The sequence below is a fragment of the Ciconia boyciana genome, chromosome 1, assembly GCF_034638445.1.
Source record: "Ciconia boyciana chromosome 1, ASM3463844v1, whole genome shotgun sequence".
Lineage (NCBI taxonomy): Eukaryota > Metazoa > Chordata > Aves > Ciconiiformes > Ciconiidae > Ciconia > Ciconia boyciana.
Window position 1 is genome coordinate 56,588,742 of NC_132934.1, and position 16,287 is coordinate 56,605,028.

A 16,287-nucleotide genomic window follows, 5' to 3' on the forward strand; every position below is an offset into this window, starting at 1 on the left:
TAATAACTGGTTGTCATGTGGTGTGTGCTTGGTGGGGAGAGAACACCTCTGCTGTGCCTGTTCCTGGGCGAGGAGGGACGTGGCTGCCTTCCCTGCCTGCCTTTGGATGAATCGGTGCTTGTCATCTCCTCGCAGGCAAGGTCACTGGTTTGCAGTGCGCTTGGCGGAGGTTTCGTTGCATTAGGAATAGCCTGGTGATGCCCAGGCTTGTGCAACACGGTGAGGGCAGCTGTCTCCCTGACCTCTTGTGCTGCCAAGAATAGCAGGGGCATAGGAAAAAGCGGCGGTGTGCCTGGCCTTCCCCTGTCCTGCTGTGATTCAGCTCCCCGGGGTGGGGGGGAGAGCTGGCCCTCCTCCATGGGGGCAAGGGGGGAGCGGGACACTTTGCCTTTGGTGCGTGGTGCCTCAGGGGCCTTCAGTCGATCAGCAGAGTTCCTAAAATACCCGGCTTCTGCTGCAGCTTGCCAGCACCTGCAGGGCTGGGCTGGGCTGGGATCTGTCTGCTGTCATTGCATGGGGTAGATGAAGCCTTCCCAGGCGGTCGTTCCTGCAGAGGGTTGATTTCTGCTTGAGGGTTGATTTCTCTCCCCTCTGTACAAACCAGTTTGGGTTTATCCTGGGGCATCTGGGGTACTTGATAAGCAAAGGAAGCCTCAAGGTGTGTGTGCAGGCCGTGCCCTCCCTGCTGTGAATGCTCAGCCAGGGTGACTTCTCATAGCAGGGTGGGCTTGAGGCTGGGTATGAGAACAAGCAGTGATTATGAGGGTCTGATTTTGTTTCCCTCTTCTTTCTAACCTCTCATTGCTCAGCTGTAATCAGAATTTCTGCCAGAGGGATCTGCTCCTTTTTAGCAAAACGAGATGAGATGGCCCCTCTGTGCTGAAGAAGATGCTGAAATGCCTGTCCCACCCCATATGTGCTGGGTGGCTGTGTGACCCAGCTTCCCCAGCCCCACCGTGCTCCTGCTGCCTCCTGCTTGAGGCGTGGCTCGCAGCTCCCCACACCGCCTCCTTAAAAAGCTGTTGAAGGGAGCTGCTCTGAATGTATGTGAGGAAACCAAATGTGGAGCTGGTACAGGCTGCTGGCTCCCACTAGCATCCTTACCCATGCTCCCTCAGCCCCTCTAGCCTGAATTTCTTCCTGGAAGAGCTTGGGCTGCTTGGCCCTTGGCTTTGCAAGCCCTGGGAGCTAGGCTGCTGCTCGTGCCTGCTGCACGCTATGTGACTATCACACTCTGCTAAGCAACAAAACTATTTTTTCCCCCTTTGTGTCTCAAACCCCTTGTAATCATTTATCTAAAGCACACACAGATGCTTGCCCTTAGACATGTTTCTGGAAATGGAAAATCGAGGGCAAGTATGTGCCTTCCTGATCCTTGCCCTGCATTTGCTTGGTTGTGATGCAGGGAGGCACGGAGCCTTTCCCTTTTTGGGCACAGGTACGCCGAGCGATAGGGCCTGGAGTTAGTTTACAGCTGATAGCTGCGCAGTCCTGGGTAGGGATTAGGGAAAAGGTTTAGTAGAGCCTTGTTCCTTGTGAGGTGCTTGCCCCTGTGCTGTCTCAGGGAGCTGGAAGGGTGTGGAGGGGTGAAACACCCCCCTGGAAGCGACGCGCAGGGGTGGGGATCTGCCCTCTGTCAGCCTTCAGAGAGGAAAGGAGGTGCCAGAGCCCTGCGCTTGGCTGGTGCGGGTGGTGCCTGGGTGTGGGAATATTTGCCTGGTCTTTGGGCAGTGACGAGTTGGTCCCCGAATAGGGTGCTCCAGCAAGGCATGTCAACAAGATGGGACTTGTCTCCTGAAACCTCCAAAGTGAGGGGCGTGGGGGTGTTGTTTAGACACTCGTCACAGGGGACTCCGTTATTATGAAGGAAACATGCAACTTGAGTCACCGAGCGGGCGGGCTCCCACCTGAAAGGAGGAGACAGCTTGCGTAGAAAATGTCATGCTTCAGCCTTGGGCTTTTCAGTCTGTGACAGCAGTTTCTGACATGCATTGGGCTGTTCTGGGAGAGGGAAGGGGCTGGTGCCCGGAGGAAAGCCTTATGCAAGCGTGAAAAGCCGTCTGTAAGGTGGCTGCGCCCTGGACTGTGTTTTAAATACAGGCCCAACAAAACAGCCCGAGTTTGGTCTGGCAGGAGAGCATCTCCCGGTGCCCCAGAGCTTCCCGGAGACTTGGGATTATTGGGATTGAGTAACACATGGCGCAGGCGCCGCTGACAGCAGGTGCCTCCCCGTGCCCCGGCACTTGCCGACGTGCCAGGACCGAGAGGTGGAAAAACACCAGGGGGAGGACCGGGACCCGCCGAGTCCTTGGCGTCCCCGAGGAGTGCTCCTGCCAATGCCACCTGCTCCCTGCTCACGTGGCTGCAGCCCCGGGTGCTGCCCGCGGCCCCGGCGGGTGCAAGGGGTGAGGCTGACGCCACAGTCGCAGAGGGACAGCCAGGTCTTCCCACCCTGCGTGCGTCCTCTGCGGGAACGCAAGCACCAGCCCAGAGGCAGGTTGTGGCCAAGGTTAGCTGCCTGCCCAAACCTTGTGCTTTTTCCTTGGGTTTCTATGGCCGGGCTCCAATTCAAACATGGCCGGGAACATGCTCACCCCAGCCCTTGCAGAGCTGTTCTTCCACTGTCCCCCCTGCCGCCGCTTGCGTTGTCACCTCCAGAAACTTGGTCTGCTTTTTATAAAGCTGTTGAAGAGCGAAGCTTTCACTCCCTGCCCCCAAGACGCCTCGGTGAAGGCTAAGCCCCGGCCAGCACGCGTGGTGCTTTTGAGTCGTAGTGAAGGGCCAATTTGCACGACGGCCAATTTGTGTGCGGCCATTGCCAGCGGCAAAAGTGACTCCAGCATGGTAAGTGTGTGTGCCGGGGAGGGACACATGATTTTTTTTTCCCCAAGAAGCTCTCAGAGGCACGGCAGCGGGTTAGGAAAAGGAGATCTCTGTGAAGGAGTTTCAGGGTCAAATTTTGCTGCTTTGCCTTGAGGAGGGGCAGGGAATGGTGCAGGTGGAGGCATGGGGGAACTCGCTCCTTCTTCACCGAATGTCGAGGAGGCAAGTGTGGTCCCCGTGTTATTCCGCAGTTGTTGAGACCTAGTTGAGGGGTTTTTTTGCTTATTTTTGTTGGCCTTTGCAGCCTGCTGCACTGCCTGCGCAGCCTGACTGCTGAAGGAAGCAGATCCCCAGGAGGGAGCATGTCCCTCCCACTTGGCAGGGTGTTTCCACCAAGGACAAAGTTTTCCTTCGAGTGAATCAGACAGAAACTGCTTGCAGAAGGTGCAGCTGGGGCTTTCATCAGAAAAAAAAACAAACCCAAAATAATCCACACAAGGTGATGTGCAGGGAGGGCAACGGGCAATGTTGCTGCAGCAGGACATGCTTCTTCCATGGGCCTCACTTTGCCCACAAAGCTTGGTGAATTCACACAAGGGCCAATTCCAGCTTCCCTCAGCAACAGGCGCTTTTGCATTTCCTGATCTTCCTGCGGTCAGGTTCGGCGTCAACATGTGCTGCTCTGGGCTCCCGCAGAGGCCTGAGCGACGTCACAGCAGGCCCTGGGCGCCTTTCCAAAATCTGCCGAGGTCACCCTCTGTCCCTGCCTCTGCCCAGCATCGCTGTGCAGCGCCTGGCTGCAGCCGGGAGGACACACTGGTGTCACCCACGGAGCCTGCCGCCTGCCAAAGCGGCAGCGCTCGCACAATGCACGGGGCAAGTGAGAGACCATGGGCACGCAGGAAAACTGGGGGGAACCAAAGAGACCTCATCTGCTGGCAGAGCGCTGGGGTTTGCATCCTTGGGGGGGGACAGACTGGCAACACAGCAGAGAACACGGGGGAAAGGAGCAGCAGAGATGTCTGAAAGACCACGAACGCAAGCCAGGGAAGAACTGAGGAGCAGAGGGAAGGAGGACAGCACCCTGGGGACATCCGAGGTGTTTACACAGAGGTGCAAACGTTGCAGTGGGGCAAGGGAGGCTAGAACTCCCCTCTTCCCTTCACCACCCAGTGAAACAGTGCGTGTTCCTGGTGACCCAACATGGGCAGCAGCTGCACAGGCCTCCTTCCTGGCTGGCACAGCCCAACGTAACCTCCCCGTCCCCACCTGGGTCCCTGCTTGTCACACTCTCCTGCACGATCATCCTCTGACTCTTCCTCTGGGCTGGTCCCGACACGGTGGTTCCCCTCTGAGGACACGGCCAGCTCTCGCAGCGTGCCCGTGAGTCACAGCGCTGTCATTGCCTCCAGCGCAGACATGGAGACGTGGAGGCTCAGGGAGGGGCCGTGGCTTCACCATGCTCATGGGGAGCATAAGCGCTGCGGCCGGCACCCATCGGTCTCTCCTGCCGCCTCACGCTGACCCCACCAGCACCAGGAGCTGCCCCGAGTGCGAAAGGAGGTGATGCAGAGGGAGGGGATGGAGACAGTCCAGGGGAGGACAGCTTATCCCTTGCAGCCACACCATTGCCAGCCATCCACTGAGGAAGGGAAAGGACTTGACAAACCCAGATGAAAATAGGATTCAACAAAATAAACCCAGAAAGAGCACGGGTGGCCTGTGATGCCCCGAGGCAGAGCCGAAGGTGCCCAGCGCTGCTGAGGAGCGCAGTCTCACTGTGTAAGCTGTCGCTGTTGGACAGGGCATTGAACTCTATAAACTACAGCCTAAGTGCTAACACATCAGCACAGGCAACCACAAATTGCTGATTTTTGGAAACGTAAGCAAAGAAACTTTCCTATATTCCAGATTATAAATCACAGCACAGAACAAGTGTATAAAACCATGCAAGAGAGACCTCACTTGGTCCTTCAAACTAGAAACTTGGCCATTGAGACTAACTGGTCGATACAAAGCCAGCTAAGAAAGACTATTTTATTCCGGTAAGACCTTATTTTTAATCTTGGAGTTATTCTCTTCTCCAAAGGCACAGTAGTCTTTGAAAAATATTATTTTCCTCCATGGAGATACTTGTTCTTGGAATTTTTTGAGCAACCAGTGCACATAAGTAGAAACCTTCCCAAAGTCAGTGGTTACAGAGGTGGTAGTGGGGACTACAATAGCTCCATAACAAGGAGAGAATAATACAGCATCTAACCAGCATGTACTCCATCAAAGTCATATTAGACCGGTATTTATTGCAGGAGAAAGCCACTGACCACATCTCTTTGTCATACAGATAGTCAGCACACAGACAACATCACAGCTGAGGAGATTTTCCTACTTTATATTTTTAATAAAAAACTCCAGGCTTCCCAATGTGCACCTTAAAATGCTACGAAGGGACCTGAGTCCATCCAAACTTGGCCCCAGTGTTTTATATCATGGCGTGCCTGAGACTGAAGCACTGACTCCTCTGAGCACACAGAGTAACTGCTAAGAGCTGCTGCATGGACCCGTGGGTCTTCCAGCAGCACCCGATTGATCTCTGCTCCGTCACTGAGCTTCCCTGGAAAGCAGGATGAACTGGTTGAACGAGGTCCTCTGAGGACCACAACACTAATCTGCAAAGCATCACTAGGAAGTGGAGGTCTGTGTTAGTAACTGTGTGCTGACCCTTCCCTTGCCTGGCCAGTAGAGCTTCATAGTACAGAACCGGCTGGGGCTGGACATCTTCCTTTAACATACCTGGAGTGTCCTGCAAAGTTGCGCAAGCATCTTCCCTAGAGCTGCTCTCCCCATGTAGGGCTGCAAGAGCTGGTGGGAGCTGCCCATTACCATGAGGAAGCCACAAAAGCAAGACCACAGCACCCCATTGGAGAAGCCCATGTCGCCTCAGTGGTGCAGCAAAGCTTCCCGCAAAAGGTTGAAGGTGCCTTTCGGCTTCCACAGCCTGGGAGGTAAAAGGGGGGGTCGCTCTGTCTGCCTGGTTGAAAAACCATATTGATTTTATCCAGTGTGATCTCGACAGAATTGGGTACAGGGAGCTGGCTATGATCTCCCAAAAAAACCCCCACACCTCCCCAGGTATTTTTCTGTGATACAATTCTGTTGAGGAAGGTACGATTAGTGAGGGTACCCCCATTTACTTCACTGTCTTTAATTTTGCCCTCTCCCTTCAAGGTCTGCAAACAGAAAAGAGTCTCCATTGCAGGCTGTGCCATGGCCCTGCCAGCCGAATACACAGAGAGCTCTTCCTCTCCTCCTGTGCCTGGTGAGGCTGTTGGCCACCCTCTTCACCTGAAGATATTGGTGGGGGAATTAGTAACTGCTGCTCCTGGAGGGAGCCATGCTTCCTCCTGGAGGTAATTGTCACTTGGCAGGGTCTTACTCATCTTGTGGTGGCAGTGGCTGGCTTTCCAGGCTCTGCCACCAGCAAAGCAGGCTGCAGGGCCATGGCTCTTCACCTCTCAGCCACTCAAAAGCCTCCTGCCCTGAGGCACAGCCAGCTTCACTCCTGCCTGGAGCCTGCCCTGCCAAAGCATTTGCTTGTGCTGTGTTCTTCACACCTTGCCAAGCAAAGCAGGTTGGACCTCAGGGAGTTAAACACTCACACTGGCCCGCAGCTGAGTCTGCTCTCCCTTGTGGATGCTCTTCACCAAGCAGACTAGAAAGGAAGGATGCAACTGCATCTCTATAATGTTTGCCGTTACATGCACCTGCTGCAGAGGCTATAGGAAGACCCCAAGAGTGTGGAAGGGTTTCCCAGCTCTCTGAGACCAGCTAATGCCACCATGGGTGCTGGTACTCCCCAGGTGGGAACTCATCCACCTCTGGAATTTGGGAAGCATCCTTCTCTAGAGCCCCAGCCTTCTCCTCTTCTTTGCCTCTCTATCTTCCTTGCTCCAGTGGATTATTTTCCCTGAATACTGTGGTCTGGTCCTGGGAGCAAACAGCAGCCAGCAGCAGAGAACAAGGGAGAGTTCTGCCACCAGTGAGCAGCCATATCTCTCCCCATAGTCCCTTTGCCTCCTGCTGGACCAATCCTCCCGTGCCATTCACCTGTGATCGGCTGGTTCCTTTTTTTCCGCCCTCCACAGCTCCTCCTGGTCTTCTCCACTCCTCACACATGCCCTGCCTGGCTGGTAACAGCTGCCCTCCGTGTAGCAACACAGAATTTGCAAAAATATCTGCATGGCACGTAGCTGCGGGAGCTCGTCCCTGCATTGTAGCGCAGGGGGCTTCAAGCACAGTGAGAGCGCTGGCTGCCCACTGGCACATCTTGGAGCAGTTGGCTTGGCTGGCAGAGGCGTCCCAGCGCTGTAGCGCTGCTGCAATAGCCCAATTAGTAGTTCAGGTGTTGCCACAGTCTTTGGCTATGGCCCAAGAGCTAATGACAGAGCAGGTGGCAGATGTGAGGATTGCAGAAGCGTGGCTGGAGATGAGGGGAGCTCGTTCTGAACAGCTTGTTGAGACCAGTCTCTGCTGACCAGCTGGGACGATGGGTTTTGCAAGGTGGATTCTTGCTTTGTGGAAGTCTCCAAAACACCCTTCAGCCTTTGAAGGATGCTGCAGCTGCATTTAGCTCTGCCACCCCTCCCAGGATGTCCAAAATTATCTTGGGATTACTGGGGTGACCATACCCATGACCACTGGTTTACAGCAGCAGGAAAACTCATTAAACCCCAAAGGTGTTTAATCAGAAGCAAAGTGGCAATGGGGCATTGACACACCATGCATGTTGATGCAATATGATGGACATAAATGTCATTGTCTGATGAAAGACAGCTTTGTATTACCGAATTCCTGTGCTGTGTGTCTACCACAAATGGCCTGAGGCACTTGGGAACTACTGACCCCAAAGCAAACCTATGGAGGGAAGCTGGGAGGGAGGAGAGGCTGAAGAGTGGCAGTGGAAACTGTAGAAGCATACAGGCAGTGCAGCAAAGAACGTGCAACTTGACACGCAGCAAGAGCTTGAGGAGATTTTTCCAAGCAGGTTGAAGAACTGGTTAAAAAGAGGCTTAGAGCTATGACCAAAGAAGCTGTTGATGCAGTTTGACTCCCGCTGTGCTTACAGAAGCAGGAGTTTGTATATTCTTTGGAGGCAAACAGGATTATGTCAAACTACCTAATGCCATCATTCAGTTCGCTTACTAATGGAAACATTGAGTATGGGCTAATTGCTTAAGCCAAAAGGGAGGCAGGTTTTTGTGATCACCGCGCTGCGTTATCTATGAGTACAAACTGCTCCTGTAGAGCTCTGTATAAAGCAGGAGTATTGATGCAGCTCTGCTTGCTTACGCACACAGAGGAGTCAGGGAACAGGGACCCTCTGAATCTTCTCTGTCCCAAGCTCTTGTCATTGCTGTCCTTCCCCAGGGCCTGCTTCTGCTTCTGTCGCGCTCAATATCAGAGTTGACTTCAGTGGGAGCATTACAGGCCCTCAGGTGTCAGCCCCCAAGTGGGCTGCGAAGAAAAGGGGTCAAAAGGTCTGCTCTTGGGTCTCTGTCCACTACATTGATGCTTTTTTCCTCCAATGGCTCCAAAAACACCTTCAAGACCACCCATTGCTGCTGAAATACAGCCCCATCTTGAAAAGAGCTGTGTGGCAGTGGGTGTCAGGGCAGTCATTTTGTACTAATAACAATAATTTTGTACTAATACCATGTTGCAGTAGGGAAGACAGAAATGACTAATTAAAATGTTGGGGAGATAGTCAAGTCATGAGAGCATTACTCAAGTGCAATTTAGCTGGGAAGCTGCAATTCACAGCTCTGCTATTACAAAAATACCACAGGACTTAATTCACCAGACATCGTCGTCAAGGTATCAGGTTATCATCCCACCTGAAAGCAGCTCCAGGCTACCCATCACCAAGCCCAGGCATCGATTCAGAGCCATCCACAGAGCACAGCCCTGGCTCCCAAGTGTTCGATGCCATTTCCAGCAACCATAATTTTTTCTGGCCTAATACCAGGCAGGCCCAAGATGTCTCAGCTTGCAAAGAGGATTGTAGCTCAGTGTGGTCTTACTCAAGATCAGGATAAGACTATCATCAATGGGAAGCAGAATCCCAAAGCCCTACTGTTCCTCATGTAAATACTTCTTCATGCCCTGTATCATTTTGCAACTGTTAGTCTCTGTCCTGACCCCTCTCCAGCTCCTCTAATGAAGACAAGGATGAAGAAACTACTTCAAAGTGAAGGGAGAGACCCGAGAGAACAGCTTGGTGCTTGTTAGCTGGGGGTCAGGACAGGCTCAAAGTGGACTCTACGCAGCCCCTGAGTGCGTCCCATCACTGCAGTGAAGGTCCCAAGGTGTGCAGGGGCCTGTGGCACACGGACTTCAGGCAGTGGAGAGAAGACATGCAATAAAAACATCAGCCTTTACGGGCCTGATGTAGATTAACAGGAGAGCTGGTGCATGAAGCACCTGGTTTTAGCAGCTACTATCCCTCCCCTGCTGTGTCAGACTCTGCTTTTACAGCTGTAGCAACAAGTAGCGGAGGTCTAGTGTGGTGGAGCTGCGTAGGAGGAGGGCTTAGCTGGGAGAGGTTTGAGCTGCAGATGGGCTTGGAGCCCACAGCCTCGGGTAGAAATGGTGTTTGGGGCTGTAATATGGTTTGTAGGAGTTGCAGAGCTCTTTTATTGGCAGCTTCGGCACTGCTTTGGCTCGTGGCCACCACTGACTGGTGAATGAAGGGGGAGAGAGATGAGGCAGTGGGGGGGAGAGGGAAAAGGACAAGGAAGAGGACAGAGCAAAAGAAATGCAAAGATCAAAGTCTAGCCAAGAGAAAAATTAAGCGTAGAAAGCAAAGGAGATGGAAGGAGGGAGAATCAAGGAGTAACACAAAGGGAGAGATGGAAGAGAGACAGCAGCCCTCCAACAGGCCAGAAAAGGGAGGCAGGAAGGAGCTGGGCGTGGAGAGGACGACAGCTCCCAATACCTGGCACATTTCTTCCCTGCTGTTGCTATCTTGGAAAGGATGAGCCTGTTTTTTTTCCAGAAATGCTTAATGAGCAATTAGCACAAATACCTTCCCTGATACCTTTTGTGATGCTTTGAAGTTAAATGACCTATGTTACAGGAGAGAAAAGTGATCCTGTGTAGGCTCAAGGAATCATCGCACCCCTGTGAAAAAGACCCTCCCTGAGAGGTTAATGCGCAAGAGGCAGCAGAAGCAGCCAGGGAAGGGCTGTTTTGGTCCCAGGAGGCCCGGTCCAAAGGAAGGGAAAGCTGTGGACGCATCCTGGCAGCTCGGTGCCCTGCAACCAGTGAGAGCAGCCCTGTACTTTCACTGCCCCAGACTGGGAAATCACAGGCGCTTCCCCTGCCCTGGGCCAGAGAAAATCACTTTCGCAAGGAAACACAGCTGAGAGCTTACGTCTAGCTGGTCTGCACGTGGTCCTCCTGCAAAACTCTGCTTTGCTCTTTCAGCTCCTCACCGCTGACTGCCAATGCGGATGTCACGCTCACCAGTGACCCCTCACTTTCCATATGCTAGAAATGCCTGGTGTCACCTCAGCTTGGCCAGCAGCACTCCCTCAAACCTCCTGCCAGGACACGAGGCTTACTACCTCTCCTCAGTGGGGCAGGACGGGGTGGCTGTGGCGAGGCTCAGCCTAAGCACGGTGTGTGCCTGGGACCTCAGTTGGTGCCAGCGGAATGCAGGGGGAGAATGAGCTTCCCTGAGCCTGAATTCATTCATAGGCCAGCGGCCTCACAGCAGGTCCGGCTGAGTGATGCAGAGCCAGGAAGGACATACAGTGGGACTTACTCATTGCTCTGGGATGTCAGTCCTAATGGAAAACAGCAGGGAGTTGTTAGAATATGCCATAAATATTTACTAGCTAAGACATCAATTTCCCCAACAGTTGTTAGAAGTCCGTAGCTGCCTGAAGTTTCAGGATTGGACTCTGGCTGCTGCTCCAGCACCAGGAGAACCCAAGCATCATCCCAGTACCATGCTGGTGGCTCCAGGTCATGCCTCCCGTGCAGCAGGTGGCTGCATGGCTGCCAAACCAGCCCCAGGCCTGCTGAGCCCCCAGGTGACAAATTGGTCACCTCCTGTGAAGCATGGTTGGTTTGTGGTTATGGAAATAGCTCAGCATTGCTTGAGCCTGGGCTGAGCTGTGTTGTTCTCCCCACCAAGGGGGGGGCTGCTGATAAATGCCGAGGTTTCCCTTTGCTCTGGGAGAAGCTGACCAGGGCTCAGCATTTCTTTCGGCATCCAGCCCTCTGCGTGTAAGCTCTGGGGTCCGACTGCGCTTTCCTTCTCAGCCTGCACAGCACAGGCACGTGGCTAGCACTCAGAAGACACACTTTAAATAACCGCACCACAATGACTCATGCCTTACCCAAGGCAGTCTGGCTGCTGGCGTATAAAGCATGAAAGCCGGTGATCTTTGGAAGAAGAGAGGATCCTACAGTGAGCAGACATATGGCTCAGTTCCTGGCCAGAAGGTGGGAGGGGTGGAAGTGTTTCTAGATGAGATCGGCTGGGAGGCTCAGGATTGCAGGCGCAGAGCGGCAGCCTCCCCACCACTGCCCAACTCTGTCCTCCTAACCTGCCACCACATGTGCAGCCCCTTGTCTCTGGAATTTCCCCCAGTCAGCAGTTTTCAGAGCTCAGGGTGGCTTGGGGAGGTAGGCAAAAGGCATGTGGGAGCAGTGCCCGAGCCCAAGCGTGGCTGACATGGGGGGGACGGACACACAACGTGGAGCGCTCTTTTGCCCTTTGCAGCGTTTGGCCTGTAGCACCGAGGAGGCAGACAAGGATAGGCAGTCCTGACAGCTTGGATGGACCTTCACCCTTCCCTCAGGCACTCGAATCATCCTCCATTTCCCCAGCCCCCACCGGTCCCAGCACTGCCCTTCTCACCCTGCCTCCCTCTCAAACGCTCCCCATCCACTCCCCCCCACTCCTCTGCCAGCTCCCCTCAGCACTGTCCTTCCCTGCACTGCCTGCCCCTCTCCTCCTCCCCCAGATCTGTCCTCCCACGCCTCCCGCTCTCCCCACTTTCTAAGCCTCCTGGGGAGCTGCTCTGCACCCCCTTTCCTTCCCCACTTCCTGGTGCCATCTCTGCACCCCTCCTCCTCCACCGCCTGCAGCCACATCTTCCCCTCTGGCAAACCTCAGGACCTACCGTGGCATTTCGCCCAGCCATCCCCACAGCCCCCCGACCCCTTCCCACAGCCGTTTGTCCCAGAAGCACCGCAGCAGCTCGGCAGCTCCTGCCTGCTTTCTGCCAGCAGCCCATACCAAGAGGTCAGCCTTCGCCTTTGGGCTGCACCCCGCTCTCCCTCACCTCCTCCCTAGCCCGTGGCTGCGGCTGGGTTGCCCCTGCCAGCCATGCGAGCTGCTTTCCCCAGCCTGGAGGCTCTTTCCAGGGCCCCGGCACCCGGGAGCTGCTCATCGGCTTTGGCAAGGCATGTAAATGTCACGTCCCTGCCTGTTCCCGGCCCGAAGCGATGCCCGTGTGTCTCCCATTATGTAAGGCATAGTGTGTACAGGAGCTGGGAGGCCTCGGGCTTGCTTACGCACCATGAATGACAGCTGCAAAAATGAGACAAGGACTATTTTTAAATCTCCCCCCCCGCCTCCCTTCTCCAGCTCTTCCCCGCAGCCCCAGCCAGGCTGTGCGGATGTCCAGCCCCAGCCCCATGGGAGCAACTGGTACTGCCGGGCTCTGCCCAGCCGGTCCTGAGCAATGCTTTGTACTGCTACAGAGGGACATGCAGCACCTCAGCATGGGGCTGGTGGTACCTGGAGGACACATCCTCGTCCAGCCCTCCTTGCCCATCAACAGTCCCCTGACATCCTCTCCACCTCTCGCAGCCCTCCTTGCCGGCAGGACTCGCGGTGCCCTTTTCCTCCCCCCAGCCTCTCCCTGTAACGTTAGAAAGGTCACTCCCTCCTCCTTGAGCCGCAGGGTTATTGCAATTCCTCAGAACAGAGCGGAAGGGATCTCGAGGGGGAAAAAAGAAACAACCTACCTTCTCATGTGGAAATGTGACACCCCAGCACCACCCTGTCCCTCAGATCGAGGGCAAGAGACAGATGGTCTGGAACAGGGGACTGCATAACATCTCATTTCCCACTGAACGCTGCTGGCACTGGAGAGGCAAGGTGGGTGAGGAGCTGGCTAAGAGAGAGGTGGTGTCGGTCACAGGGAAACGAGAGTTGTCAAAACCAGCAGTGTTTTGCCCCAGAATGCTGTAAGACAGGTGCCCCTCAAGCTGGAGTGATGGAAGAAGACTGGCAGTGGGTGGATGCTGCCCATGCGCTGCCACTTTGGCTCTGAATAAAGACACTCAGTTCAAGGATATGCCCATCAAAGAATTGTCTGGAGAGACTAACAAGTATGAGGTACCACTTCACCTGCATTGTAGATGCTGCTCTAGACATCTCTCCGCAGGAAGGCTGGAACTGACCCGCAGCAGGTACAGAGCAGGCTTGTGAGCAGCCATTGTGAGCGTGCAGCTTGTTTAATCTAAAACAGGAGAAGCTGAGGGGGGCACAGGATCTACGCATCATAAATACATGCTAGGGCGAAAGTCTAATTTGTACTCCTAGAAGCTCATCTGGATCACAAATATATTTAGACTTAAAATTAGAAAGAAGTTCCTAGCCAGCCATGGTATAAACTTCTGCGACAGCCTGTCAGGCTGGAAGGTGGGCAGAAGAAGCCTGATTTGGTAAGAGATGCAGCCGGCTGATAGTCACTGCATGGCAGGAGAGGAGGGAGCCAGAATGAGCCATACACATGTCTGAAATGAAGCTTGCACTCGTCCCCAAGCTGGTCCCCAGAGGGATTGGTACAGAGCTGAAACCTCAATGTGTTGCATCCTCTTTAGGTTACATGTTATTAGTCTTCTGCTTCAGGGTCCTCCCAGATCCTTGCAGAGGCAAGGAAGAGGTCACCTCTTTTCCTTCTGGGTTTTTAGGAACTTGTTTAATCTCCTTCATCTCTGTAACGTTTCTGGCTGGGGCTAGCCACAGGGTTGGGGTGAGGCAGGGAGGAGGAACAGGGCCACTCCTGCTGCTCTTAGTCATGCTTTGGGTTTGTTGGTTTGCCTTGCTCACAGGCTCAAGACAAAGCCAGCTCTAGGGCCGGGAAGGCATTTCCCTTGGGCTTGGTGTGCTGGGGTGACCTGGGGAGCTAGAGCTGTTGTTCATTGTGGGAAGCAATGCCCTTATGGGACTCCTTGGCTGCATTTTCCCTGTTGCAGGAGCTCGGGGATGCTAGAGACACCTTTGCTCTCTCCCACTTGCTCCCTCTGCTGTGTTCATATCTTTAGGCTTCTGTGGACCTTCACCATGGGAAGTGAGGGTGTGCCTTCAGGATGAGGTGGTCAGGATGTTCCCTGGATGGTCCCTACATGTCTGGACTCAGGCACTACACTACGGTGTGTGCAGGTCAGGATAGGAGTACCAGGCCTACACTTCTGTGTGGTGTGGAGCCCATGTTACCACATTACCATGACAAGGTCCTCAGGCTTGTGACGAGGGTGCCAGCTATTTTTGCCTGCTCTGAGTCCTCCTCAGTGCCAGGGGCAGCTGGGCAGAGCCCCAGGCAGAGCTGTCCTGAAGTGGTAGCCTTGATGAGGACTACGGTCGGGTTAGTTCAGGAGGCTGTGGAGAGCTGTCAGGGGACAGCAGTTCCCTGCAGGAGGGTTGAGGCTGCCTCCTCCAGCCTCTCATCTCTTAGAGGTTACTCCCAGGCCATCACTGTGTCCCACCCAAGCGCCTCAGCTGATCCTCGCTGTTCTCCCCCCCACCGCAGAGGTTGCCTGGTTTGCTGTCGGGCTGCAGGGACCAGGAGGGAGCTGTGCCTAGCGCCGGGCCGGAGGAGGGGTGCTGGCTCCCGTGGCCATGGGGTGAGGGAGAGCCTTCCCGCCCGGGCCGTGAGGCGGGCGGCAGAGGCCGCGGGCGCTGCCGCCGTCTGCCCGCCCAGGCCCGGGCAGGTCGGTGCGGTGCGCGCTCCCGCAGCGCCACCTCGCGGCGGCCGTTGGAAGGGCGCGGCCCAACCGCCATTTGGGGGCTGCCCGGGGCGGGGGGCGTTCGCTTCCCGGTGGCTGCTCGCCGGGCTGGCAAAAGCCCTGCTGGGGCGGCACAGACAGGGGCCGAGCTCGCCCCGGGGCGCGGTGCTGCCTGTGCCAGCTGCCTCCTTCCAGAGTCAAGCTGGGCCACGCCGAGCGGGCACCGGTAGCACCCAGCTTGGCCTGCTTGTGAGCCGCCGCGCATTTCTTCACAGCTGGGTTTAGGTATTGAGGCTAGTATTAACTGGGCAGGGAAACGCAAAGGGTTTGAAACGCCTGCCTTTCTCCGTGAGCAGCCCTGCCTGTCGTGCATGCATACCCTGGAGCCTCAAGAGGCCAGTGACTCTGGGCAGGGGGGAGCCATGTGCCCCTCTGTGAGCTGCAGCAAGCAAACACAACCATGCCCTGGCTGCACGGACAGGAGAGCTGATCCCCAGCTCTTGCACTCACAACTTTTCACCACGCCCATCATTGTTTTGATGCCCCAGTGTTCAAAGGCAACTTAAACACAAAATAATCTTTCCTCAACATTTTGGGACCACAAACAGCCCTCCAGCAGCACTACTCAAATGAGTGCCCCAGCCAGCCATCTGCTCCCCAGCCACTGGGAGGTTTGGGGTGGGGGAAGAGAGCATTACATCCAGCCTGCCACACTGGCAGCACAGCCCCAACCTGAGGGTGCAGGATGGTGCCTTGGCCGCCATGATCCCTCCTCTCCCAAGCAGCAGCACCCAGGGACCCTCCCCAGGCCTGGCACTCCCCAGCTAGGCTCTGATGGAGACTGGCTTTCTGCCCAAATATAAGGCTGCCCCCACCAAATGGCAGCACACCACAACAACGTGATATTAATCCCTTCTCAGGAGCCATTTTTGGTCAGCAGGCCTTGGTAGTACAAAGAGTAGCTGAGATGTCGTTGTGGTGAAGCTACTTGTAGGTTATGTGTCCTCAGCTCTGGGAACATCCCTGATCTCACAGATTCTGATAGGGGTTGTGCTGCACGAGGCAGTGAGCATCCGTGGCAGCTCCTAGTTGCCGAGAAGGGATGTGCAGCAAGTCCCCAGACCTCATGTCCTGCAGTAAGCCTGTAGTCTTGTAGCTCGGTGAAGCCAGCCTTACCTTCCGATGAGAAGGATTTGGAAATGGCACCTTTTCCTGGGCTGCAGCAGTGTCCCAAGCAGCAGCAGGACACTGGAGCACCCATTGCTTGCTGGATTGAGGCAGTACATGAATCTAGGAGAATGTGAGGAGGCTACTTCTCCTCAAATCATGTATTTTACATTTATAGATAGCATATAAAGCCTTAGGAGCAAACAAGCAGCCAGCAGGATAAAATGAATGCATTAGCTGACTGATGACAAAGACTGAAGCTGGCTTAAG